Raw genomic sequence first — 25,420 nt, forward strand, 5'->3', positions numbered from 1 at the left:
GTCACTTAAACCCAGGCTTGTCTAATTCCATTCTGTGGTACTTACTGTAGCTCAATAGTTTTCAGACTATCTCCAGAGTGCCCTAGGACCTGAGAGAGAGAGAAAGAAAGAGAAAGAGAAGAGAGTGAGAGAGAGTGAGTGTGTTTGGGGGAAGGAGAAAGAAGGTGGTCTGGGGTTCGGAATCCCAGACTTGGTCTCAGTGAGTTTTCCTTTGTCCTATTTTGCAGATGGGGCCTCCACGTGAAAAGTAACTACAAAACAGAACCAGAAAATAGTCATGCTGTTCAGGTGAGTTGGCATATCACTTCATGCTACTTTGAAATAAAATTTCCTCTTATTTTCTTATGGATAAAGGTCTCGAAAGGTTTGAGATGATCACAGCCTGTGTTAAGGCTGACCAGGGTCCGGGGCAGTACAGTGGAGCTGCTTTTCTTCTGGACTCTGAACCACCTTCAGCCTGCGGGGCCTGTTGTCTGGTGGGCTCATGCGGTCACCAGTGAAAGTGAAAGCCACTGCTCCGCTAGTGTTCATGTCTGTTCTGACAGGTGGATCTCAGCTCCAGGTTGACTGATTGCTCGCAGGTGAGGCTACTGCCTCCGCAGTGCTCACCAAATGCTCCGGCCGCTCCAGTCTGCACGCTCCTGAGCTTGGGCCACCTCCTGCTTTTCACAGGCAGCTTCTCCTCGATCTCCTCCTCTCTTTTTTCTTCATCAGTCTCACCCTTGGCAGCCACCCCAAGAAATTCAGCCTTCTTCATCTCCTTTCTCTCTCAGAAACTGGGAAGATTTTTACTGAATTCCTGATATTTTTGTCTTTGCCAAAACCCAAAGGCCCCAATCTGCCATGGGCCAAGAAGTGCCCAGAGAGGTTGTTTGGACAAATCCAGAAATGACCTTGAATCTTTACTCAGCACTTAGATGACAGGTTCTCTCCTTCTCCACCACACTGTAGCACACGTGCTTCTTGTCGGATCAGGAAATGTGTTATTGCTTTTTTTCCTTTTCACTTTCTCTACCACCCTTCTTTGTGAGCCCTTCCCGATTATGCTGTCCGTATTGCCTCTCTTCTGGAAAAGTAATCAGACAGCGAAAATCCCAGGACAGGAAGGGACCTTGGGAAGGCATTAACCAGACCTTTTCCTCCAGGCAGCAGCCACAGTCACCGGGGTAAATAACCCTCTCTTCCATCTTTAAACTTTCGTCGGTTTCTGCATCTTCTCATTGAAGCATCTCTGGGTTTTGCTTTTTGTTGTCTTATTTGTTACTTTCATTTTTAAAAAGTTTCCTTTCTTTCATTCAGAGGCTTCTTGAGACTGCCTGGTGCACATCATGCGTATCTGCTGATAGATGCTGTTGTGACTTGGTGAAACATGTTGCGTGCTCTTCAGGCAGATGTATGTCAACAAACCCTTTTCCTGGCTCAGCCAGGATTTCTGGGAGTCAGATTTGATTATGGGGTGTCATAGGTAAAAACTGGAGGCTGTCTGTGGTGGCCCAGCTGTGCAGTTAGCTGACCTGGAGGAATCTTTGGCTATAATTGGATGCCAAGAGTGGAGGCAGCACGAGAGATGGTACAAGCCTATGATGATGTCTACCCAGGTGAAAAATGATCTAGGTGCTTGTAACCATCACCCTGAGCATTCAGTTCTGTATCCAGCTGTTGTGGAACAAAATGATTTATATTGATTAATTGACTAGTTGGTTCATTTTAGCTTAAAGAGTACTGATTAGCTGTGTGCATTAGGCAGTTTCTTGACACGCTGCTGTGCTGAGGACAGATTTCCCAGAGCCCGGATGTGTATAATTCTACATGCTCCTTTTTCCAAGGACTTAAGCAAACAGAGTCAACTCCTCTGTTTTCCTTGATTGGGTATATTTTTGAAAATGTCTCTTCTTCTTTCCTTTCATTTACATTTTACACTTTGTTTATCCACCTTTTCCTCTTCCTTCAAAGCTCTAGACCTGCCTCCCTGCCTGTTCTTAGCCCACTTTTGAGAAAGGACTTTCCAACCCCATCCTCCAAAGGGCAGGGTCTCTCTCCAGGGCTCCAACAGAGTTCTGAAAGAACATGGCTTCCACCATTGTGTCTTCTCTGTTTTGTCAACTGCTGAAAGACTGACACAGTAGACAATGCTGCAGACCCCTTGGGAGATAGTCCAAGTTTAGGATGGGGAGGGAATGGTGCATTCTGGGTGTCCACATATTTGTTGTCGCTTTAGGAAGAGGAGCTGGGAGGTTGGAGTCACCACACATGATGAAAGAAAGATGTGGCAAAAAACAAACAAACCAACAAAATACCTCATAGAGAGAAATCCTGACCTTGTGCACAAGAAAAGGGAGTGAAGTGGGTGGGGTATTTAAAGTGGTGGGAGGGGGGCATTAGGAGATATCCAGAAGCTCTCAAGATTCCAAACGGTCTGCTTTTCTTTTCAGACATTACACTCCAAGAAAAGAAAGTCTAGTGTATAATGGAAGGGCTCTGTCAAAATTTAACAACGTAAATATTGGGCAAATGAAGTTGTTTCTCTGGTGCTATCTCAACCTGCCAATGGAGAAATATCTCAAAAAGTCAGAATTGAAGCCATTACTCAGAGACAGCATCCTATGGCACGGTGATCCAAAACAAGTACCTTTTCCCTTCCAGCCCCAAACCCCAAAACATTGGAGAATATTGGTGCAGACAAGGCCCATGGATAGGTGAGCAGAGCTGGAAGAAGAGACTCCTGCCCCTGGTGGGCCTCAGGCTATTTATGGAATAACGTTTGTGAGATGAACACGTTCGCTCCCTCACCCTGATGTTTTGGACACAGGGGCCTGGAGTAAAGAGTGTATTTCTTGGGCTGTCATTTTCCCGTGTGAAAGGTGTTTTGTTTTCTCCCCATTTGCACAACTTGTTTCCCTTAAACTGTGCTGTGCATGGCTAGGAAGCTCAGCAATAGACTAAACAGTTTGCGATCCCACAGTTTTGCTTTCTGTTTCTCAGGCCTGACCCAACACTCCATGGGTTCCCTAGCCCTTCATAGGTGCTTTGAAACACTCATGGGGTCCTTGACCTGATCCCAGTAGGGGTTTGTGTGTGGAGGTTAGTGAACCTCTCTTTGAGAGTTCTGGTGCCCCTAACTCTGTAGGGTCTGACTTCACTTCTGCCCCAATAAGAATGAAAGCCTTTGCCAGTAGTGCAGCCCTCTCCTCCCAAAGTCCTAGAGGCGATTACTCTGAAACATGGAAGAAAGAGGCACATCTGAAAGCCCAATGCTGTCTTCTTGTCCTCACATCCCTCAGGATCTCAAGGTAAGCCTAGTAGAGGCATTGCTTTACCATAGTAGCAACTCAGGAAATATCTGTGGAACTGGATTCCTCCGAAGTTGGACAGTTGCTTTATCCCTGCTGGAGGCTCTCCCTACTTAGACCCACACAGTCCTATAGATGGAAGAAACCTAGAGAGAACTACCTCTCACACTTTTATTTTATACATGGAGAACCAAAGGCCTCAAATGGTGGAGTGATTTGCTGGGATGCTACAGTCATTGTCACAACTTACATTGTGACACGGGCTTCATATCCAGTTAAAGCAAAAGCCTCTATTCACTGCCCCAAGGTGTGAAGCCTTGTCTCCAGGAGATGGAGAGTCAATGACTCCAAGGAGATAAGACTTCAAACAGACTCTTCCTGCTGCAATTTTTTTTTGTTTGTGTTTTGTTTTTTAGTAAGTGCCAACCAATAACTCCTGGGGAAAGTAAAATAATCTGGGGGAGGAAAATTGTTCTCTCCTGGAGATGGGACTCCTCTGATTTGGAACTCCTCTGTCTGCTTTCACTTCTTGGATAGGATTTTAAATCCAGCACACCCAGCCTGCCGCTGTGAAGTTCACAATAACTTTATCACCTGAGTTTCACTGGTGCTGCAGCAGATATGAGTTACACACCTGGTCCTCCAAGAGTGGTTTAATCTACACCAGAGTCCTGACTTACTAATTTCTTCCTATTTCAGAGCCTATGCAGACTGCTTCTCTGAGCACCAACATCGTTATGCACTGTCCTTTCTATCCCCAAGACTTCCTAGGTGCTGCAAGTCAAGTTCGACACTCAACTATTTCCTTGGGGTCCTTTTTTGGGAGAAGCAAGGCTTTGAGTTCACTCTTTGACTTCAGGTGAAGTCTGTTTTCCTCTTAGACACTACCCAAGTGGTTCTCGCACTCAAGGAAGCACCAAAGTCCCTGGAGGACCCGTCTAAATGAAGGATGCTAAGCCCCACCTCACAGAGAGTGATTCAGTATGTCCCAGGAATCTGCATGTTAAAGGAGCTCTGCAGGTGATTCTGATGGAGGTGGCCCTTGCAGGATGCTTTGAGAAACTCTATGTTCTGTCCCTTGAACTCTGCCTGCAGAACAGCCTGAGATGGCTCTTCCATGCTTTGACCATTTGGCCCTCCACAGTAGTCCCTGAGCTGGGTCTTCTTCGGACCATGAGCAGAATGTGTGTCCCCTGACTGACTGTCCTTTTCCTTGAGGACCAGGCATAGTAGTGCACTGGTAAGAGCATGGACTCTGGAGCCACACTGGGTTTGAATTATGTCTCTGCCACTTACTAGCTGAGTGACCCTAGGCAACTTTCTAAACCTCTGTGCTTTTGTTTCTTCATCTGTAAAATGGGGATAATAATAATACTTGCCCCATAGGGTTGTTATGAAGATGAACCAAGTTAATATCTGTAATAAATGTCTCTAAAATCCCATGATTGCAAAAAGTAGAAAATATGTCATGTAGCCTATTATATCATTATATTATAGGGTGAGGCTATTGAAGGCAAGAGGGGAAATGACTTGCTGAAGGCAACAGAGCTGATCTGTAGCATGGCCAAGACCAAAATGACTCTTTTCGCTCCCAGATAAATTGTCTTTTTTATTTTTTCCCACACTGCCTGTCTAACCCCCCTTTCTTCTGAATATAATGAATGCCATTGCTTGTGTATAGTTGCCTACATTAATAGACAACAATGCAATATTCTCCTTATGGAAGCCCTACCTAGATTGGGAGGCACCATGAAGCCACTTTTTCCTCTTTCTCCATCTCTACTTTGATTAGCAACCATCTCTAATTATTGTGACTCCCAACCCCAGTCTGATCATTCTATTCTTTTTCCAGTATCTGTGCAGGGAAGCCTGGCAAAGGCTTAAGGGGTGGGGTGGGGTGTAGCATGTCAGCAGGATTTGGAACTATGGGACCCATACTTTTGGCACCTGCTGCATTTTCTCCCCACCTGCTGCACCATAATTCATCTGCTTGTGTGAGTTTAGCAGAAACAGTCCCCAGTTCCCTGTAAGAAACACATATGGCTTTTCCAGGTTACACTGTGGGGATTGAGAAAATGCACAGTATCCATGTCTGGAAATCAATGGACAACTCACTGCCTGAATCGTTTGTGTCTTATAACTTGCCTCAAGCAACATCTGTTTGAAAAATCTGGTGCTTTGGGCTAAAGGACTGAATATTCTCCTAAGGAATGGCAGTGAGTGGGTTAATTTCACCTCTCATCTTACTTCCTGCCTGGCCCCTCTACCTTGCCCACCATGCCTGGCTTTGCTGCTGATCTTCGGCTGACCTGAAATTGAACACCTTAACTTAAGGACAACTAGGGGTGTAAGTAGATTGGGAAGTATGTGTTCTTCTTGCTTTGGCAATAATTGTCTTCTGGATTCATTGGCCTTTCTTCTGGTTTCCTTCTCCAACTTCTTTAACAAATGACTTCAGCCATGCCAAGCCTTCTTTTAAGCACTTTCCGTCTCACTCTCCTGTTCTAGAAAGAAATCTTTCTTGAAGCCCCTCAGTGCCAGGTGTCCAAAGTGAGGCACATCAACTCGGTCCTTGAACGTCTCATGTTTATCCCAATAGATGGTCTAGATGTGGATGAATGTAAAGGAAATGTGCAAATAAGATACTTTTAAAATTCAGACACAAAATTATACAGGGTGGGAAATTTCAGTATACATAGAAGGCTTAATTCAAAATGATATAATGTCAATATTTGGTATAAGAAATTATTTATCTGGCAGAATATATACTCACAGATGTCGAAATGGGTCTAGAGAGTAGAGAATGGAGGCAATTGTCCAGACACTGAGGCCCAAGGCACAATACTTTTAAGTAATCATGCCCTCAACTGGCATTTCCATAGTCTTAAGCCCAAAAGCATTGGGTGGAACCATTCTATAAGCAAAGCCTCAGCTATGAAAACAACTTTTGAAATTGACATTCAAAAGATAAGATCAACAACAGGTGCCCTTTGCTTTCGGCAGTAGGTGTGTTCTTGAAAAGTTGGTTGTCAATATTTCCTTTTCCCATTAATCTAATCACTTTCTAAATATAACAGGGGGGCTGGATATTTGAAGAAATCCTGTAGTGGATCTCGTTGCAAAGTCCTTTTAGAGTGGTAAAAATAGTTTGTTTTTTTTTTTCAAAAATTAGGTTTTCTTAGACCAAAACGTCTTGGAACTGGGGGCGTATCATGTTCCTGTATATTGCCTACAGGTAAAGAATGTAAGAATGTATGGCTTAGTCACAGAGAGGTAGGGCTTCAGAAATGCTATATGTATCAAATATTTTATATCTATATTTACTCTGAAGATGTGACAATAGCTTTTAATGCGGGTAGAGAGATATCTAATCTTTCGCTTCTCTTTCAACCTTCCAAAACCATGCAATCCTCGTTCCTTCTTTTCAATAACCTCCACATGCCCCCTTCATCTGTCCCACCCAGACGAAACTCTTTTAACTTACCATGTCATTGATCAACTCTGATGACCTTTCCCTAAGCTCTCTGTGCTAAAATAATCTGGTACTTTGGGCTGAAGAAGTGTTTTCCTAACGATGGAGGTAGGTGGCGGTCAAATGATGCGGAGATTATGATAGGGCCCTGTCTAGGCTGTCACATAAGGTGACATTAGCCACATGTGGCTACTGAGGACTTGAAATGTGATGAATGCCATTGAGAACTGAATTTTTAATTTAATTTAAAAACGGAGACGCATTTCTGTTTTTGGAGAACTTCTAAGTATGTTTAAAACAACTTGATAATGTTTCAAGTGTAAGTTTTATTAGATCTAAATCTAAATCAAGTATTTCTAAAAAGTATTTTAGCATTTGAATAGAGATGTGCTCTAAGTATAAAACACAGCAGATTTTGCAGATTAGTAAGAAAAAATGAATGTAAACTATTTCATTAATACATTTTTATATTGGTTACATGCTGAAATGATAATATTTTGAATATATTGGGTAAAATTAAATATATTATTTAAATTAACTTTCCTTTTTTTTAACTTTGTGTGGCTACAAGGACACTGAAATTAGAAACGTGGCTCGAATTATGCTTGCACTGAACAAGGCTAGTCTAAGGTATGCGATTGCCCTGCTTCTTCACTACTTTCAAGTGTAAACAAATATGTCAGCATTATCCCTAGAGGAGGTTTTGGGGTTTTAAGTTGAACCCTCTTCAGCTGAAGAAAATCCATTAATCTCCAGTTTTATTCTTGAGTTAGCTTTCAAATCTACATTTCGACAATAATTACTTTGGGATCTTTGAATTTTCTTTCATGCCTTTCTGTTCTATGAAGCCCACATGCATAGTTTATGCATTTTCCAATTTAGGCTAGAAGTCCCATGTGCTGTCCATTGCACCACATAGCCTGCTTGCTATGCATTTTTAAGAGTAAAATTTTCAGAAAATACTTAAATTAAAAAGATAGATTTGGAAAGACTATCCAAAATGTTGCTTTGAACTTCTTATTCTGTGCAAGTGAAAACCAATTCCTGGAGTGGGGAGAAGGCATGCCCAAGTACACATTGCTTGCAGCGGCACCTCCAGACCACTGCTGGTCAGGACTCTTCCTATTACCTCGCAACAGCAATGACTGGGGCCCAAAATACAGTCACCGTCATTATAAAAGATCATTACAAAGCATCAAATTAGCTGCTATTAATGAAAGCCGGAAACACGTCATTCAGGAGGTTGAATGGCTGGGATGGAACATACAGGGTTGAATAGTGGTAGGAGCCTGGGTTTGGAGTTAGAAAACTGGGACAGGAATTCTACTTCTGCTATGAACCCATTGCAAGTGACTGGGCAAGTTGTTCCTCACTCCCTACCTGCCTTGCTCATGTATCAACTGAGAATGTCAAGGCAGAAGGTCTCCAGGGCTCCTTCAGGCTCCTACAAGCCAGATCTCAATCCGTCTTATCCTTCCCTCTTCCTGACCTCTAGCTACAAGAACAGCAAGGCACAGCCCCCTGGTTTTGAGAATGCTAATGCTTGCCAGCATTCTTGTCCTGCAGGGCATGAAGTATAGTCCTGCACAACCAGCAGGCTCTGTGACTGCCTAACCTCATCCCTGGTCACTGACCTCCGTCTTAGTAGCAGTGTGTTCCATGCTACCTAGCTTTGCTGGGTCAAGTGCATTTACAACTTAAAACCATTTGAAGCATTTGTCTAATTAACATGCAGAAAGCATATACTGATTTTTACTTTCACCACCATGTATGTGAGGGCCTATTTTATGGCATACAAAGCATCTCATTTTTATTTCAATTCGCTGTCTTGTAACTTTAAATGAGGCTGAAATTTCCCTCCATATGTTTATTAGCAACTTCCATTTTATCTCTTATAGACTGACTGTTAGCATCTTTTGCCCCATTTCCCTGAGTGGTTTTTTCTTGATGATTTGTAAGCACTCTTTATATTTAAATATGTTAACTCTTCTTGTCACATATTTTAAACCCTTTCTTACAAACATTTTTTCCAGTTTGTGGCTTACCTTTTAATTTTGCTCATAAATTACTTTTAACTTATAGATAGTAATATTTTTGAAATGTTACATTCATCAGTCTTTGTATTGTTAAAAAAAGTCTTTATTTTTATACTTTTAAAGTATCTTTTCCACTCCTAGTCAGATACTTTCACATATAATAGTTATCTACTTCCTTCTGAATTAATAGGGATTTATTTTGGTGTATGGTGTGAAGTAAGAAGCTAAATTCTTTTTCTTTTCTCTGTATCATCAGTTATCTCTTACACTGTTAAATAAACTAGTCTTTTCCTTCTGCTTTCCACACCCATTTAATCTAGCCCAATGTTGACATCATCAGAGAAAACTTTTCATCAGAAAGTCTGAACAGCACAGTTATACTGTATCAATCCAGCTTAAATTATGCATTATTGTTAGGATGGGTAGAAGGTATGATAAAATGGGATGAAAGTAAAATGAATTATAATCGATATACATAATGTCAAAAATTTGGGTATAACTGAAGAATTTTAGTAATTTAAAGATTTCAGAATTTAAATAATGAAACATCTGATATATTCAATTGGAAATTTGGTTGAGATCAGCTGACTTGTTAATTGGACTTCATTGAGAAATATCTGATACATTCAACTGGAAATTTGGTTGAGATCAGCTGACTTGTTAATTGGACTTCATTGATAAACATTTGCCTTAAAATCTGTAGAATCTAAAGCAGATTCTACAGCTAGTAGGCAAGTAAGACATCATCTCTGGAATCAAGGGGGCTTTTCAGTGTTGACCAGATATTTATCACTGCATGGGCAAATGGCCCAAGGAGTATGGTTGTGGCTTGGGTTATTTCTTCTTAATGCAGATGCAGTTGCTTTCTTTCTGGGTGGCAGTGTGGAGGACAACTGGGTCGGTGGGGACGTAAAGTCTCACAAGGGGAGGAAAGCCCCTCTGTGGGCTCTCTGGGCCAGCCACCCTCCTTACAAAGTGGGATGTCAGCTTCTGCTCTGACCAAAGTAGGTATCAGCTATTGCCATTACTGTTGTTGTATAATATGATGAATAAAGGAAATGTGTTATATTTTAAGAGCTCAGTTATCTGTTACCTATCCTCCAGTGACAGGAACTCATGTCTCCTGAAGCAGTTGTTCTCATTTGTGGTAGATATAATTAATTATTATTGCCCTTGAATTATTTGAAGATAACATCAGGCCCTCTCTTAAACACTTCCGTTCATGTGCTTTAGCTTCTTTATATGGCCAGACACTCTCTGTGGATATGTCCAGGTTTGTTGATGCCCCCTTGACATCAGCCAACCATAACTTAACACTGGATGAGAACTAAGCAGTGCTAAACTTATCACTTCCCTCAAATGTATCATTATACTTTTATTAGTGCTGCTTGGTACTAGATTTCCTTTTTAGCAGCCAAGTCATGTTTTGGGCTCATACGTGGCTTGTAGCTAAGAAAGCCTTGAGTTGTTTTCCTATAAACCGCCCGAAACTATTTTTAGAATTCAAGTTACAACTCTGAAGTCCTGGGTCTTACTTAATCAATGTTACCTTCTGAGATAAATACTGAAAATCCTTCAAGTACAGAACAAGGACATCCTAACTCTGGGCATTTGATGTCTGTTAAATGTATCACATTTTATTTATTTGTATTTTTTAAAGGAAGTGAGAAGGAGAAGTGAGATGCTGAGCATCAAGCTGGGCAGAGTTGTCATGTTGTGATCTGCAATTCTGTCCTGTTCTTCAGGATTTAAGGAGTAGCTAACCAATGCCAAACATGGGCTCATCAAGTGCAGCTGGGGAGGCAATTACTTCAACTCAGGAGTTTTCAAAAACTTTGCTTATGCCTGTTCACAAGATTTCATGGTGTTTTTCTTCTTTGTTGTTACTTTTGTGGAAAAGGAAAGTTACCAGTGAACAATCTCTGTGACCCTTCTCTCAATCCCAAAAATATGCTTGCAATAAATCAGCAGTTTATTTTAATGCCTCATTTGGAGGCATTGCTTTTCCAGGAATGAATCTTTGCATATTATCTGAGACATCATTTTGGTGTAAGGTAGAATTGTACCAAATACTGTATCTTTGTGGCCAACTATACTGTCAAAACTGAGTTTCAGTCATCCAATAAAAAGGAAGCTGTCTCTGAATTCAGATATTCCTGAAGTATAACATAAAATACTTAACATTCTTTCTGTATATGTGAAAAAACCATACCTAAGGAATTTTATTATTCAGCATATGTTTCTTCATTGTATTCCGTAAACATACTGGAAGATGTATATATACACATATATAGATATACAAAGCATCTATACATCTAGACACATGTATATATACATATATATGTACACTCACATGTGTATACTGTACTTCAATCATTTATATTAAGTTTTGATAATATCACATTACCACATGTTGATGGCATTCTTGTAATCTACCTGAAATTCATGAAAACACATGCAGTGGTCTGGCTTGGGTTTTCTCAGGGAGTGCATTCTGGCTCCCAGTGATCATCAATTACTTTTATAAAAGTTCACCAATCACTTTTTGGTTTCTGGAAAACAAATTTAAAGCATACATTATTAATGTCAAACTTAGACATTTTGCTTTCTGGAATCAACTTTTTTATTTTAAAAATTGAGAATATAATTTCTGTCTTTTGTTTCTTTGGGCATTTTTCTTATTCTCCACAATTATTCGAAGATCCTTAGCCATGGGTCTGAAAGTGTTTATTTCAGCTCCCATCCCCCTTCCTTGCAGGTAAGGCTGGCATTCCACAGCCCTGGATAACTCCTCTTTGCTAGGTCTATGCCTGCTCCTGGGACACTGAACACTCCTGGGTTTGCAGGGTCCACAGTGTGCTTTGTGTCCCTCCCTGCCCAGCCTCAGCAGGAGCCCCCTGCTCCTAGACCACTCCCTTACTGAGTCCTGTAGATGTTCCAGCACACACAGTGCCTCCCTTCTCAAGGCCCCAGCCCCAGCCCCTTCTCAGGTCATCTGGGGGCTTACATCACCTGCTACCTGTGTGGAGATGGAGGTCTCTTTCCCAGCACTGCCTTGCTTTCCCTCCTGCCCCATTGCATTTAATCATTGTGATAAGAGAGGAAACAAAGAGGGAACGTCATTGGTCCCATTCCTCTGAATCTTGACCACGAAAATATCTTGAATTGCCTCCGTGTCCCCACCCAACATCACCTCTTGCACTGCTACCTCTGCCTGAGTGCACATCAGCCAAGAGCCAGGAACCACTGCCCAACCATCATCCAGGCACAGACCCTTATCTCTAGCCTAGAGAAGAGGTGTGTTTCTTTCTAATCATCTGGTATGTATCCAAGGAAACCATAAATTGATCTTTATTTTGTATGTGGAATTAGAAATATTCATATAGACATACATTCTTTGGTTTTTATTTTTTTATCATCCCTAAAATAAATAGCAGATGTTCTCAAAATTCTTTATTAATTTCAGTCCTAAGATTGTATAATTGATTGAAACCATAAATGGCAGACAGAAGAACAGCAACAGTGGAAACCAAGATTAATTCTAATAAATTCATTACAATGGCAGGAATCAAGTGTACTTTAAGCTCACTGTAAAGTTTTCAGTGTGTTGTGGATTCAGAGGCAGTAGGTGATGACTTTTATTATATATTCTTAAGTACCTGGTTTTGGAGAGTGATGGCTTGTTGAAGGGAATGATGCTGAAAGAACATGATAAAACAATATGATAAATACAGGGAGAGAAGAAAGACAAAGGAAAAGAGAAAACAAATGTCGAGAATAAGATGAATAGGTAGGGGAGAAGAAAAAATGAGTGGTGATAATTTTATATTCCAAGGACTACACTAGTCCTTGGACTACGCTGGTAAAAAGAAATCTAATGATGAGGCAGAGGATTTTATTTTTTTCCCCATTCCTTTTGGCTCGTGGCTTGAGTTTGCTCTGGCTTTCATTGAATACATGGGCCAAGGCAGGATGAGCTTCTGCCTGACCTGCTGGAATGTTATTCCTGAATTAATGGAAAGACATGTCTTGGCTTCTGACCCTGTGCCTCTGTATCACTGTGTCCCTGTATTCCTGTGCCCCTCGTGTTAGTCAGTTCTCACATTGCTAATGAAGACATACCAGAGACTGGGTAATTTATAAAGGAAAGAGGTTTAATGGACTCACAGTTCCACATGGCTGGTGAGGCCTTACAATCATGGCAGAAGATGAAGGAAGAGCAAAGGGACGTCTTACATGGTGGCAGGCAAGAAAGAGCATGTACAGGGGAATTTGCCTTTATAAAACCATCAGATCTCATGAGACTTATTCATTACCAGGAGAACAGTATGGGGGAAACCGCTCCCCATGACTCAATTATCTCCACTTGGCCCTACCCTTGACATATGGGGATTATTACAAAATCAAGGTGAGATTTGGGTGGGGACACAGTCAGACTATATCACCCCTGTATCCCTGTGTCCCTATATTCCTGTATCCCTGGCTGAATGGGTCAAAGTAATGATCAACCCACAGATATGCATTTGCCTCTGCTGAAAATAGGAATATAAATGAAGTCTTTTTCTTCATGGAGCTCATTAACTAGATGAAGAGAGAAAGCCTATGGGAAAAGACAAATAGAACCTTCAGGTTCTATGCAGTGAGTGCCCAAGAGGTGATTGTAAAAATAACAGTGCAGCCCTGCAGATGAGCAGAAGCTCATGGTGGGACCTTTCATGCAAGCTATGCAGAGGGGAGAGCATAGGATTTGGGGTTGGGACACACAGATTCAAATCATGGTCCTGCCACTTTCCTGCTATATGACCTTGGCCATGTTATTTTACCCCCATGAAGTCTGAGTTTTCAGATGTGTAAAATAATACCACTAATGCATACTTTTTTAAATTTTAATTTTAATTTTTTTTTTGAGAAGGAGTCTCACTCTGTCACCAGGCTGGAGTACAGTGGCACGATCTTGGCTCACTGCAACCTCCACCTCCTGGGTTCAAGCAATTCTCCTGCCTCAGCCTCCTGAGGAGCTGGAACTACAGGTGCGTACCACCATGTCCAGCCAATTTTTGTATTTTTAGTAGAGACGGGGTTTCACCATGTTGGCCAGGATGGTCTCGATCTCTTGACCTCGTGATCTGCCTGCCTCAGCCTCCCAAAGTGCTGGGATTACAGATGTGAGCCACTGCGCCCAGCCTAATGCGTACTTTTAAAAGCACTTTTCAAATACTTCATCTTGTTTAATCTTCTTGGCAGTTCTGTAAAGTGTGAAGCATTGTACAAAGTTAACTCTCATTATTGTATTGGAACCCAGGGTTTTTAGAGGAGAATCCTCAAGGAAATAGAGCTTTCCTGCCTTGTGCCCATATAAAGTTGTGGATCCCAAGGGAGGAAAGCATTTTCGTCAGACTGGGAGAGGCAAGAAAAGGTCACTGGCAGTATGGATTCTTCTGGAGTTCACTGGCAATTTGTCCCACTTCAGTTCTCCCCTAATCTTTGTAGATGTGCAGACGTATAGCCTGGGTGGATGAGCCAAAATGAATTCAAGGCTAAACAGGTCGGCTGGCTCAGCCCATGGGAAGCATGTTCATCCCAAAGCAAGGGTCTCTGGCAGAAATTTCTCTGCACTTATTTACCCTGCTGTCTTCACATTAGGGTGCAGAGTGTAATTCAAAAACTCCAAGGCATGAGTCCAAGCCAGGGAGCTGTTAGAGGTGCACATGGGAGATCTTAGCAAGAGAAAATATATGTTTTAAACCCTAGAAAGAAGAAAGTAAATTCCTCTCATTTACTTTAAACAAATAATATGGCCAAGGTCACATAGCAGGAAAGTGGCAAGAGGTCTGTCCTCTTTTCGCCATTCAATCATGACCATATTGTCCTGGAGGCCTAGGGGCAGGATATAATGAAGAAACGTCCAATTTTGACAGAATGGGTAAATGGGATTGTGGGATTTGTAGTGAGCTGATCTGTCTTCATTCATATAATTATCAATATAATTTCAATGACCATGATGTTGATATGGAAAATGATGAGGATGATAGTACAGAAAGAACATGAATATTAGCTGATGTCTATTGAGTGTTTCCTGGGTGCCAGACACCACTGTTAAGTGCTGAACAAGGACTATAGAATTTAATTCTCTAGTGACCTTGTGAGATAGGTTATATGATTGTCAGCTTTCCACAAATGAAGCCAATATTCAGAAAGATAAAGTGCTGAAGCTTATGCAGTAAGAAATAGTAGAAGCAGAATTCAAATTCGGGCAATTGAACACCAAATTTCAAGCTCTTAATTACTATTTCTAGAGCCCTCTGACTGACTGATTCCTCCCTCACCACAGCCAACTTTTGCGTCCCCCATTTCTGGAGAGCATCTCCCCACATGGTATATACTCAAAGGTCCCATAGTGATCCTCCTCCCAAAGAGCGTGAATGAGGGGTTTGAAACTGCCAGAACTCTGGCCCAGAGCTTGGACTTTTGACACGAATGATGGAGAAACCAAGAGGTTGATTTCCTCAGCCTTCAAGAGAGCTCATCTTCAGCTATCAAAGCTGACCAGAAGGAGGAGAGTGGGACCTATGAAAACAGCAGGAGATGGGAGGGCTTGAATTCCTAATGCTGCACCCATAGGTCATTGTGCCATGGTCCTCTGCACCCCCAACACTGATCCTGAAGGTCTCCACAATCTTCATCTGCTTCTCTCCTTTCACCTTCTCTACACTCTCATTGATAGCCTTGGTTTTTTCTATACCTCCAGTATTCACATTCCCATGATAGCCATTTAAGGACAGGGCACTTCCTAGTCACCATAAGGAATATTGTGGGAATGTTCTGCTCATGGATATTGCATCAGAATAGGTCTGGAAATGAAACACACTGACAAAGTCAACAGAGGAGAGTCCAAGCAAAGCGTCCATATAGAAAGTTGTGGAAGGTTTAGGGGAACTCATTATGGGATAGTGAAGCAACCCAGAGCTAGGAACAGTGGGGCTCTCTTACCACACCAAGGTTTGAAGGAGCTCGGGTTTCTGGAACCCAGACATAGCAGCAGCAGTTGTGATAGAGGAGTTCCTGGCAGGAGCCATAGCCTATCTTAAAAAATAATTTATTTTAATAAAATAATAAGGCAAGAAAAAAGAAAGACTCAGATTTGAAAAAGCAAACCACTGCCAACCCATGGCTCAGCTGGAAGGTAACCAGAGAATAAATTCCCCAAACTCTTTCTCTTCCTTTCCTGTGCTCTCTTATTGGTGCCTCCCATTGAGAGAACCCAACCAAAGCCAGATGTAAGGGAAACTAATGAGGCATTTCCATATAGCTCAGCCTCCTGGGAAACATGTACTATAGAAAAGGGTGGAGAGCGGATCTAGAGAGGCAAAAAAATTAAACAAAGGCACCGATGTTTACATTTCTTTCTGATGTAGAGACCTCATACCACTTTTCTGTACATCTTACTTTAATGTGTAAAAAGGTCTATAGGCTCTTTCTCTAGGTTCAGTAAAAGATAAACTAGGAAACATATGCCACATTTGAGCTTCCTCACATCTTGGCCCCTGCAAAGCTGTCCCCTTCTGGGTATTCTGTGCTGTGTTGTCTGGGGACTTCGCAGCCCTGTCAACATTGTTTTTTTTTGTTTGTTTGTTTAATTATACTTTAAGTTCTAGCATACATGTGCACAACGTGCAGGTTTGTTACATATGTATACATGTGCCATGTTGGTGTGCTGCACCCATTAACTCGTCATTTACATTAGGTATATCTCCTAATGGTATCCCTCCCCCATCCCCCTACCGCACGACAGGCCCCAGTGTGTGATGTTCCCCACCCTGTGTCCAAGTGTTCTCATTGTTCAATTCCCAACTGTGAGTGAGAACATGCGGTGTTTGGTTTTCTGTCTTTGCGATAGTTTGCTCAGAATGATGGTTTCCAGCTTCATCCATGTCCCTACAAAGGACATGAACTCATCCATTGGCTCCTCCTCAGAAAGGTGGAAAAGCAGAACCTCTTAAACTGCTCCAGGTTTCCTGGAGAGCCTTGCCTTAAAAAAGACCCTTTTTTTTTGGGTGGGGGGGACACCAATGCCGTGACTCCTTCAAGAATGTGATTCTAGCAAGAGACTGAACTCTATTCTTTTTCTTCCTCCACTCTCTCTTAAGGCAAATTGAGTCAAACCATCTCAGTCTACCCACACCATCCTTCTTTAATTTTTCTAGTTAAGAGCATAAATCCCTTCCCTATTCTGAGTGTGGTTCATCGACCTACAGCATCAGCGTCACCTGGGAGTCTGTCAGAAATGCAAAATCTTAGGCTCCAGCCCACATCCCTGAGCCAAATCTGCCTTTTGCAAGATCACCAGATGATATACATGTACATTAATTTTAGGAGGATTGATGTAGCCTGTATGCCATGGTAAGAGGCATGCAATGTAATGTTGAGTTTCTTTCTTTAGAATTTATAGTAGCAGCCGGGACCGGTGGCTCACGCCTGTAATCCCAGCATTCTAGGAGGCTGAGGCTGGTGCATCACTTGAGGTCAGGAGCTGGAGATCAGCCTGGCCTGGCCAACATGGCAAAACCCTGCCTCTACTGAAAAATACAAAAATTAGCCAGGTGTGGTGGTATGCCCCGTAGTCCCAGCTACTCAGGAGGCTGAGATGGGACAGTAGCTTGAACCTGGGAGGCGGAGGTTGCAGTGAGCCAAGATCACACCACTGCACTCCAGCCTGGGTGACAGAGTGACATAGTGAGTCCCTGTCTAAAAAAAAAAAAAAAAAAAAAGAATTTATAGTAGCCACAAAAGCCTTTTTGAGTAATTGAGGAAATTCTGAAGTTATTGTGTGCTTTGAAATTTAGTATTCTATTTATTGAATAGTTTATGTCTTTCAAAAAGCTTTTATAACCCATTGGAGTCTCATCATAACTCCATGAAATACATAAGGTAGATAATAGAAGCCACATTTTCCACATGAGGATCTGAGGCATGATTAAGTAAAATCAGTCCTCTGCTAGGTGGAATGGTTTTGAGACCAGATACTAGGGCTCAGAACTCATTTTAAAGCTGTTGTGGTAGCTATCAATTCTGAAGAAAGTCAACATGGCATAGCATGCGTCTTACCATGGCATACAGGCTGTATCAATCCTCCTAAAACTAATGTATATGCAAACCACGTGAGGGTCTTGCAAAAGGCAGATTTGGCTCAGGGATGTGGGCTGGAACCTAAGATTTTGCATTTCTAATAGACTCCCAGGTGACGCTGGTGCTGTAGCTCCCTCCCTCCCCCAGCTTTCCCCCATCAGTATTTCTGAACACTTGATCCACACCCAATCTGCCTCAAAATCACTTGTGGAGGAAAATGCTTGTTAAACAAGTAGATTGTTGTGCCCCATACCAAGACATAATGGATTTCTTATGGTCTCTAAATGTGAGAATCACTTTTTTGTATTGGTTTGAATGTTCTGATTTAAAAGTATGGAATGACGGAATTTTAGGTTCATTGGGTTCACATCAGTAGGACTTAAACCTATGGAAGACTTTGCAGCAGAATAGGAAGATTTTTCTCCCAGCCTACCCAACAGTTGAAAAACGATCAGAAGGACTTGGAAGGGAGCAGCGGAGGATTGATGACAATGACAAAGACTGAGCAGTCCCCAGGCGTGACAACAAAAAGGAAAGCAATCAGCTGTGGAGAGAGAAATGGTGTTGATGATATTATGAAAGTTGGGATATAAACAAGAATGAGGAAGGGAAGAGTGAGAAAGTGGCTGTATGGGGAAACCGAATGAGAGAGAAGCACAGAAAAAAGAAGAAAGGAAAAAAGAAAAAAAGGAAAAAGGAAGAGTGGGAGAAGAGAGAGATGGAGAGTGAGAGAAAGGAGGCAGGTAGGTAGGCAGGAGAAGAATGAGGAAGAAAGCAAAGGAGTTGAGACTGGGAATGGACAGAAGGAAACCTGTACATGCTGTGATCTGGGCTTTCTATGTTCTCTGATCCAGGGTCCTGAGATATCTTGGGGTACTCACCATTGCATTGTAAGTTTCTGTGAATGAAGCTGGCATATAAATACATCTGTAAAGCTGTAACTCCTGGGCATTGTCCCTGAAATTTTACTGATGTCTAGATTCTAGGTATGGGATTACATGGGTCCACATTTTGTGTTTTTCTGAGTCACCGATTACAACAAAACTTGCTCATACACTTATGCCTATCTTAAAAAATAATTTATTTTAATAAAATAATAAGGCAAGAAAAAAGAGACTCAGATTTGAAAAAGCAAAAATGTCTTTATTTGCAGACAAAATCATGTATATAGAAAATCCTAAGGAATCTACAAATTAGCTACTAGAACTAATAAGAAAATTTAATGATGTCTCAGGATACAGGGTCAATATTTAAAAATTAATGTATTTCAACTTACAAGTGATGAAGTTTTGGATAATACAACAACATCCAAAATATAAAATAACTAGCAACAGACTTTTAAAAAACATACAATGAAAATTAAAGCACGTTGCTGGGAAAAAGAAAAAAGAAAATTCATAAAAGAACATTATATTCATTGAACGGAACACTTAGTATTTTTAAGATGTCAATTCTTATCAAATTTATGTGTAGACTCAATTCAATCCCAATCAACATTCCAACATCAACATTTGGCTAGAGAGCAAAGTTGGGGTCAGATTGTGTAGGGCTGTGTTAAAGAGTTCAGCATTACATGAGATAATGGATGTGAAGAAAGTGCTTAATAGGGGGTCGTGCAGAGGAAGTGCTCAAGAAATAGTATCATTGTCATTATTATCATTACTGTATTGTTGTTATTATTTAACAAATGTTTTCAAGCCCACTTTGGCTTGTGTATGAGTTGAGGAAAATGCTACCCAGGCAGAAAGATAAAACTTATTCTCCACGCCTCTTGAGAAAAGAAGCAGCAATCCCCAGATGTAGGGAGGAGGGGAGCCCTGCTGGCTTTTAGTCAGCCTCACACAGGACAGGAGAGGTAGAGATTCTGCAGCGAACAAGAATCATGTCCAGGACTTCACAGACAGGGACACTCAAAGGTTGGATGATGCTCAATTGCAGCATCCACCTGCAGGGGCCTCACCCCACTTCTCCCTTAACGATTGTCTCTGCTGTTAGGGAGCCCTTGAAAGCCAGGTGTTTTGTCTCCTTCCCAAAGCCTCTGAAGATAGATGGGGGCCATGAGGGAGGTGGGGGCAGGGAAGGGGAGTTCCTGTCTGTTCTTTTCCCCCCTTCCCTGTGCTCTCCACCTCTCTCCCCTCTTCCTTCCCAAACGGGTGGCAGGAATGTTAAGACCATGAATTCCATCAAGAGCAAGCAGGTTCCTTAGGGCACCAGTTGGTAAGTGTAAGAGGCCTCATCCGCTTGCACCACCAGCAGAAAGAAGCTGCAGGAAGAGTCTCTTTTGGGCATGAGAAGCTAAAGGAGGCTGGTGGTTTTCTGGTTAACTGCACAAGGCCTGCAAGTTCTACAGATGTTCTTTGAGGACCAGAGCAGCCTCCTTTCCTCCCACACTCTCCAGACATGGGAGGCAGTAGGAGCTCAAAGTCACTTCTCAGAAATTGAGCCTTTGGTTCTGCTGTCAGCAAAAGGCTGTGAAGCTCAATCCCCCACACTGGGTAGGAGAAGGGTGAATGAAGACTAGGGGGTCTGGTGAAGGAAGAGGGGAAACAAACTTTTCACTTCTAAAGAGAGTGACCTGGCAAAACACAGAGAAGATACTTTGGGTTCCGAGGAACGTGCAAGAAGTCGAGAGTCACTGTCGAGGAGTTTTGATGCAGCACTGTACTCCAGCAATGGGAAGGGCTGTGGTCAGGAAACAAAGCAGCAGGTGTGGCCCATGTGGAACTATCAGGCAGGATTTACCTGTGGTGGCCCGTGCTGCACAGCCTGGCCCACCTTCTGGCCACCTCTGCTTTCCTTCTTATGACCTCCTAGAAAGAAAGCTGGACCTTCCGAAAAGTTCCTTGGGAGGCAAATAACATTTATTGAATGCATGAATGTCTTAGGCCCCAAGCAAGGGTTTAACATGAGAAACTCTTTGAGTTCCCCTAGCATTCTATGAGGTAGACACTATTAATATCCCCCAAGGCTCAGAGAAGTTAAGTCACTTACCAGGAAACACAACTATTAAATCAGGCCTGCGTTTGATCCCAGGGATGTTAAATTTGAGGCCTGAGCTCTTTCCATCATACTGCGAAGTCTCAATTGTGGCATCACTGCAAAAGAAAAACCACCTGAGTGTTGCTGTCACATGCAGAGAGAGAGACAAAGAAGAGAAAGGGGGTGCAGCTAAATGCTGGGCTTTTTGCTCTTGCAGGGCCATGCCACAGAGTCCACTGTCTGGGGGAGCAGGGCTTGTGAGCTACAGATTCTCAAACAATACAATCATGGGTCAATGCCTGGGCAGAGAATAGGTTCTCTTTGAAGTTCATTATCTCCAGAAAGCTTTTCCAGCTTCCAGTCACTCCTTCACTCCAGTTTTCTTACTTCTTTTTTTCATCTTGGCTTATTTTAGTTGGCTTCTGTGCCCATGACTCTCACCCTCAACCAAAGACAGAGAGGCTCCAATGCAGGAGGCAAACAGATTTGGGCTTGAACCCAATGCTGCTTCCTTGCTGTGTGAGCTTTGGCAAGTTATTCTATTGCCTAATTTTTGGGGATTGTATTATGTTATGTTACATGTTATGTTTTGTTACATGATATTGTGTTATATTACTATCTTCTTCGTGGTGTTATTATATTATTAAGATTGATGAGATAATGTGTGTCAGATTTCTAGCAGGTTTCTTGGCATATTGCAACCACCAATACACTGAACATATACTGTCTATGTAACTTTCTCAGACTCAGAGATTTTTGTCTCTTTTATCTCCCACAATTCTTTTCTTTTCAAAATGTCACTTGTGTGACATTTTCAAAATGTCACTTCCAGAATTTTTTTCCCAGAAGAATCCAGTCCATTAAATAAGAATGTTTTTTCACTAAAATTTTCTTTCTGCATACTCTTAGGATTGTATGATGTTCGTCTGTCTCCCCCACCTACAACCTCTAGCAGAGAGAAGAGGGCTGAGCCAGTAGTGACAAGGGTGGGACTTTCACGTCCCCTTTATTCCCCCTGTAGCTCTTTGCTAAGGGCTAACTGATTTTACTTAAAAAAAAAAAAAAAAATTTTTTAAGCTGTCTTCCATCCTGGTCAGACTTCACCTTTTTGCACCTTAGTATTCTCAGCTAGAAAATGGAAATAATAAGTCCTGCCTCACTCACTTTACAGGGTCATCATAAAAACTCGATAAGATATATTGTTTAAAATATTTAAAAACCTTGGAATGCTCCATGAATATAAGGCATTGTTATTCAAATACAGAGCTTCTTAAGAGCTTTACTTTTTAGCTCTGTAATCAGTTAACTTTTGATGTGGAGCAGGCAACCACAAATTCTCAGAGGCATGCAACAATAAACATTTATTTCTCACACGTCTGTGGAGCTGAGCTGATGCAGGCTGGGCTTGCTTCTCCATCTGGGGGTGGCATAGTTTGGCTGACCGTGTTGGGCCTGGCTGGGTTAGTATGGCTCCACATGTGTCTCATCCTCCTCCCAGGATTAGTGGGCAGCCCAAGCATATCTTTCTTCAGAATGATGCTGGATACAGGAGAGCAAGCAAAAACATACATGGCTTCTTGAAGCCTAGGCTTGGAATTGGTATGCCATTGCTTTTACTGGCCAAGCAAGTCACATGGCTGACATCAGGGATGGGCTTATGCATCATCTACTGTAGGAGGAGTTTTCTAAGTATGATGAGGGCACAGATACAGGGAGGGGTGACCATTACGAACATGAATGCAAATCCTCCACACTGTGTTTCTTGATCTGCCAGGACAGGGTTCTCTGAAGGCCAGTAGAGGTTCAGTGCTTCCAAAGAAGGATGCTCGGCTCAGGTAGGGAGACAGAGTTCATCACCTCTATCATGACTGATTGGCTGTAAGGCCCAATGACAAAACTCTTTACTTCCGTAAAGTGTTAGACAGTGAAGAAGATGAAAAGGCCATCATGAAATTCAGTCTCTGCTTTTAGTCCTTCTCGTTGTTTTTGTTTGTTTGTTTGTTTTGTTTTGTTTTTCCATATTTTCCCCCAAGGGTTATTACTTTCACAACAATGGAAAAATATTCCCTATGTTCTCCCCTCTCCTTCCCAGGATTCCTTTAGATTCCTGTGTGTGCCTGAGGGAGCTAGAAGAGAAATACATACAACATATAACTATGGGACTCTTGTCTGAGCCCATCTCCATTCTTAAGTCACATTCACCCCCACAAAAGCTTTCCTTAGAGCCAATTATGTTCCTTAGGCTACCATATCCCCATAAACAGACTTGAGCCACTGTGGGTTCCTAGTAATGAGATTTTGTTTGGCAGTTTTATTTGTAAACAACTCCAAAGATCTGAGTAAAATATCTTAGAGCAAGAAATTCTGGGTTAGAAATTTTCAAACCAGAACACTTCTTCAAAGGAAGATGAGGTTGAGAGAGGGGGTGGCGGTGAGGCGGGGATTGATTTTAATGGGCCAGCATCCAGGGCTCCAGATGTTTCTTCAAAAGGAATCTCCCAAATTATTGAGCCCAAGTTACAGAATAAGCGAGAAAGAAAATGGTCTACAGAATCTTTGATTGGGTCCGCATGAATTCATTAAAACTGGTTGTCAGGGAGATGTGAGGGGTGGGGAGGCTTGTACATATGTATATTAACACACACACACACACACACACACACACACACACATACATGTACACAAAGAGCTTAGTATTGGTCTTGTCAAATGCTTTCCTCTCTCCGTCCCTCCCCCCGAAATTAAATCCAAGGTCTGGAGTTTTACCCTTTAGGTTAAAACAAACAAACAAACTGCTGCTTTTCCAAAGAGCATAAAAGACAGAAAAAATATAACAGCAGCTACTGACTTGAATTGAACTTAAAATTTCCCAGGAAGAATCTGCTCAGAGCTGGTCTCAGAAACTTGTCACAAGCTCCCCAGACATGAGAAAATAAACTTCTGTTAAGCTGGCACTGAAGTGCCTGGCAGGGTGTTCAACCTTTAGAACAACTCTTAGCTTTCCGAGGAGTTTCAGGGTTGGAAGAACAACTTTGCCAATTCCACCCTCAACTTGGGACAAAGCATTATACATCTGGAGGAGTCTGGTGGTTTAATGCTTTCTTTTCCATCCAAGATTATTTATTCATTCAATAAATATTTAGTGAGAACATACTACCTACTGGGCACGGTGCTAGGTGTTGAGATGTGGTGATCAGGGTGAACAAAACAGACATAGTCATTGTCTTCCTGGAATTTACACTTTAGTGGAGGTAGGGGAGCGCAATTAATTAATTACATTTACTTGAGATAAGTGTAGTTAAAGAAACAAACAAGATCCAGAGACAGAAAGTAGCAAGGACTTACAGGATGATCAGGGAAGTCTTTTCCATGAAGGTAACATTTAAACTACATAATGCTGAACCTGAGGATCTCAGAATTTTCCACTTCTCCCTCTGAAACAGAGGAGGTTTTGGTCCACAGGAAAGGCTAAGGGTTGATTCAAAGTCTTTGGAGTTCAGATTAGCCCTCGCAATTAGCTAGAAGTGGGGATGGAAACTTAATACACTTGAATTCACACACTTCCGGAAGTGTTTATGACTACTTCTGGTTCTGACAGCAAGGTCAGGTGAATGAACTTGGTCTTATGAATATAGTTGTTTTCCATATCCCTTGTTGAAAATAGAAGCAGGTTTGAATCAACGTAAAGAGGAAGTTGTTAAACACCATGAGAAACTTCCAAATCAGGTGTGTCATGGACTCTTTCTCTACCTGAGATAAAGATGAGTCTGAATAAAATAATTGAGAAGTAGACTTAGATGAAAATGAGAAGATAGTAAAGATGATTTGTCACAAATTGTAGGGAACAAAATCCAACACCACACTAAGAAAATAATACACTATGACAAGGTGGGACCTATTACAAGAATGCCAATTTTGTTCAGTTTTAGAAAATACATTAGAATAATATACTACATTAGTATAACTCAGGAAAAATATTGTGATTATCTCCAGAGTTGATGAAAAAGCATTTGAGCAAACTGGACACCTACTCCTAACAAAAGCACTCAAGAATGTACAAATTAATGGCTGTTTCTTTGGCAAGATAAGAAATATATAGTTTGGTCTTAACACCAGTATCTGTGCTAATGAGAAAATATTAGGGGCATATTTATTAAGATCAGAAATAAAGAATATCCTCTCTCCCCTTTATTTGACATTGTACTGGAGATATTAGCCAATGCAATTAAACAAGGTAAATTAATTAAAGGTATAAAAATTAGAAACAAATAAACTGTCAGTATTTGCAGATGATATGATAGTATACATGGAAAATTCGATCAATTATAAAATGAACTCAAACAATAAAATATTTTGCTAAATTTAGAAAACATAAGAGAATTTAAAATTAATACTCAGAAATCAATAGTTCTTATGTACAAAACCAACCATCAGTTACAGGATATGTTAGGGAAAACCTCATTTAAAATCCAAAGGGGAGAACTTTAAAGCTTCCTTAATGAAACAAAAGTAGACTT

General features: G+C 41.5%; 2 long non-coding RNA genes across 2 annotated transcripts in view; both read left to right on the forward strand.

The window, feature by feature from the left end:
- Positions 1 to 25,420, forward strand: part of LOC129058122 (uncharacterized) — a 627,088-nt gene that overhangs the window by 304,454 nt on the left and 297,214 nt on the right. Inside the window, exon 3 of the long non-coding RNA XR_010136099.1 lies at positions 228 to 288. This is a non-coding gene — a long non-coding RNA (uncharacterized LOC129058122). The remainder of the gene's footprint in view (positions 1 to 227; positions 289 to 25,420) is intronic.
- LOC129058127 (uncharacterized) lies at positions 6,463 to 11,086 on the forward strand. The gene is made up of 3 exons (XR_010136108.1): positions 6,463 to 6,525; positions 7,334 to 7,392; positions 9,652 to 11,086. It is a non-coding gene; the product is annotated as an uncharacterized LOC129058127 (long non-coding RNA).

Source organism: Pongo abelii, chromosome 11 (genome assembly GCF_028885655.2).
Source record: "Pongo abelii isolate AG06213 chromosome 11, NHGRI_mPonAbe1-v2.0_pri, whole genome shotgun sequence".
In the NCBI taxonomy this organism is placed as follows: Eukaryota; Metazoa; Chordata; class Mammalia; order Primates; family Hominidae; genus Pongo; species Pongo abelii.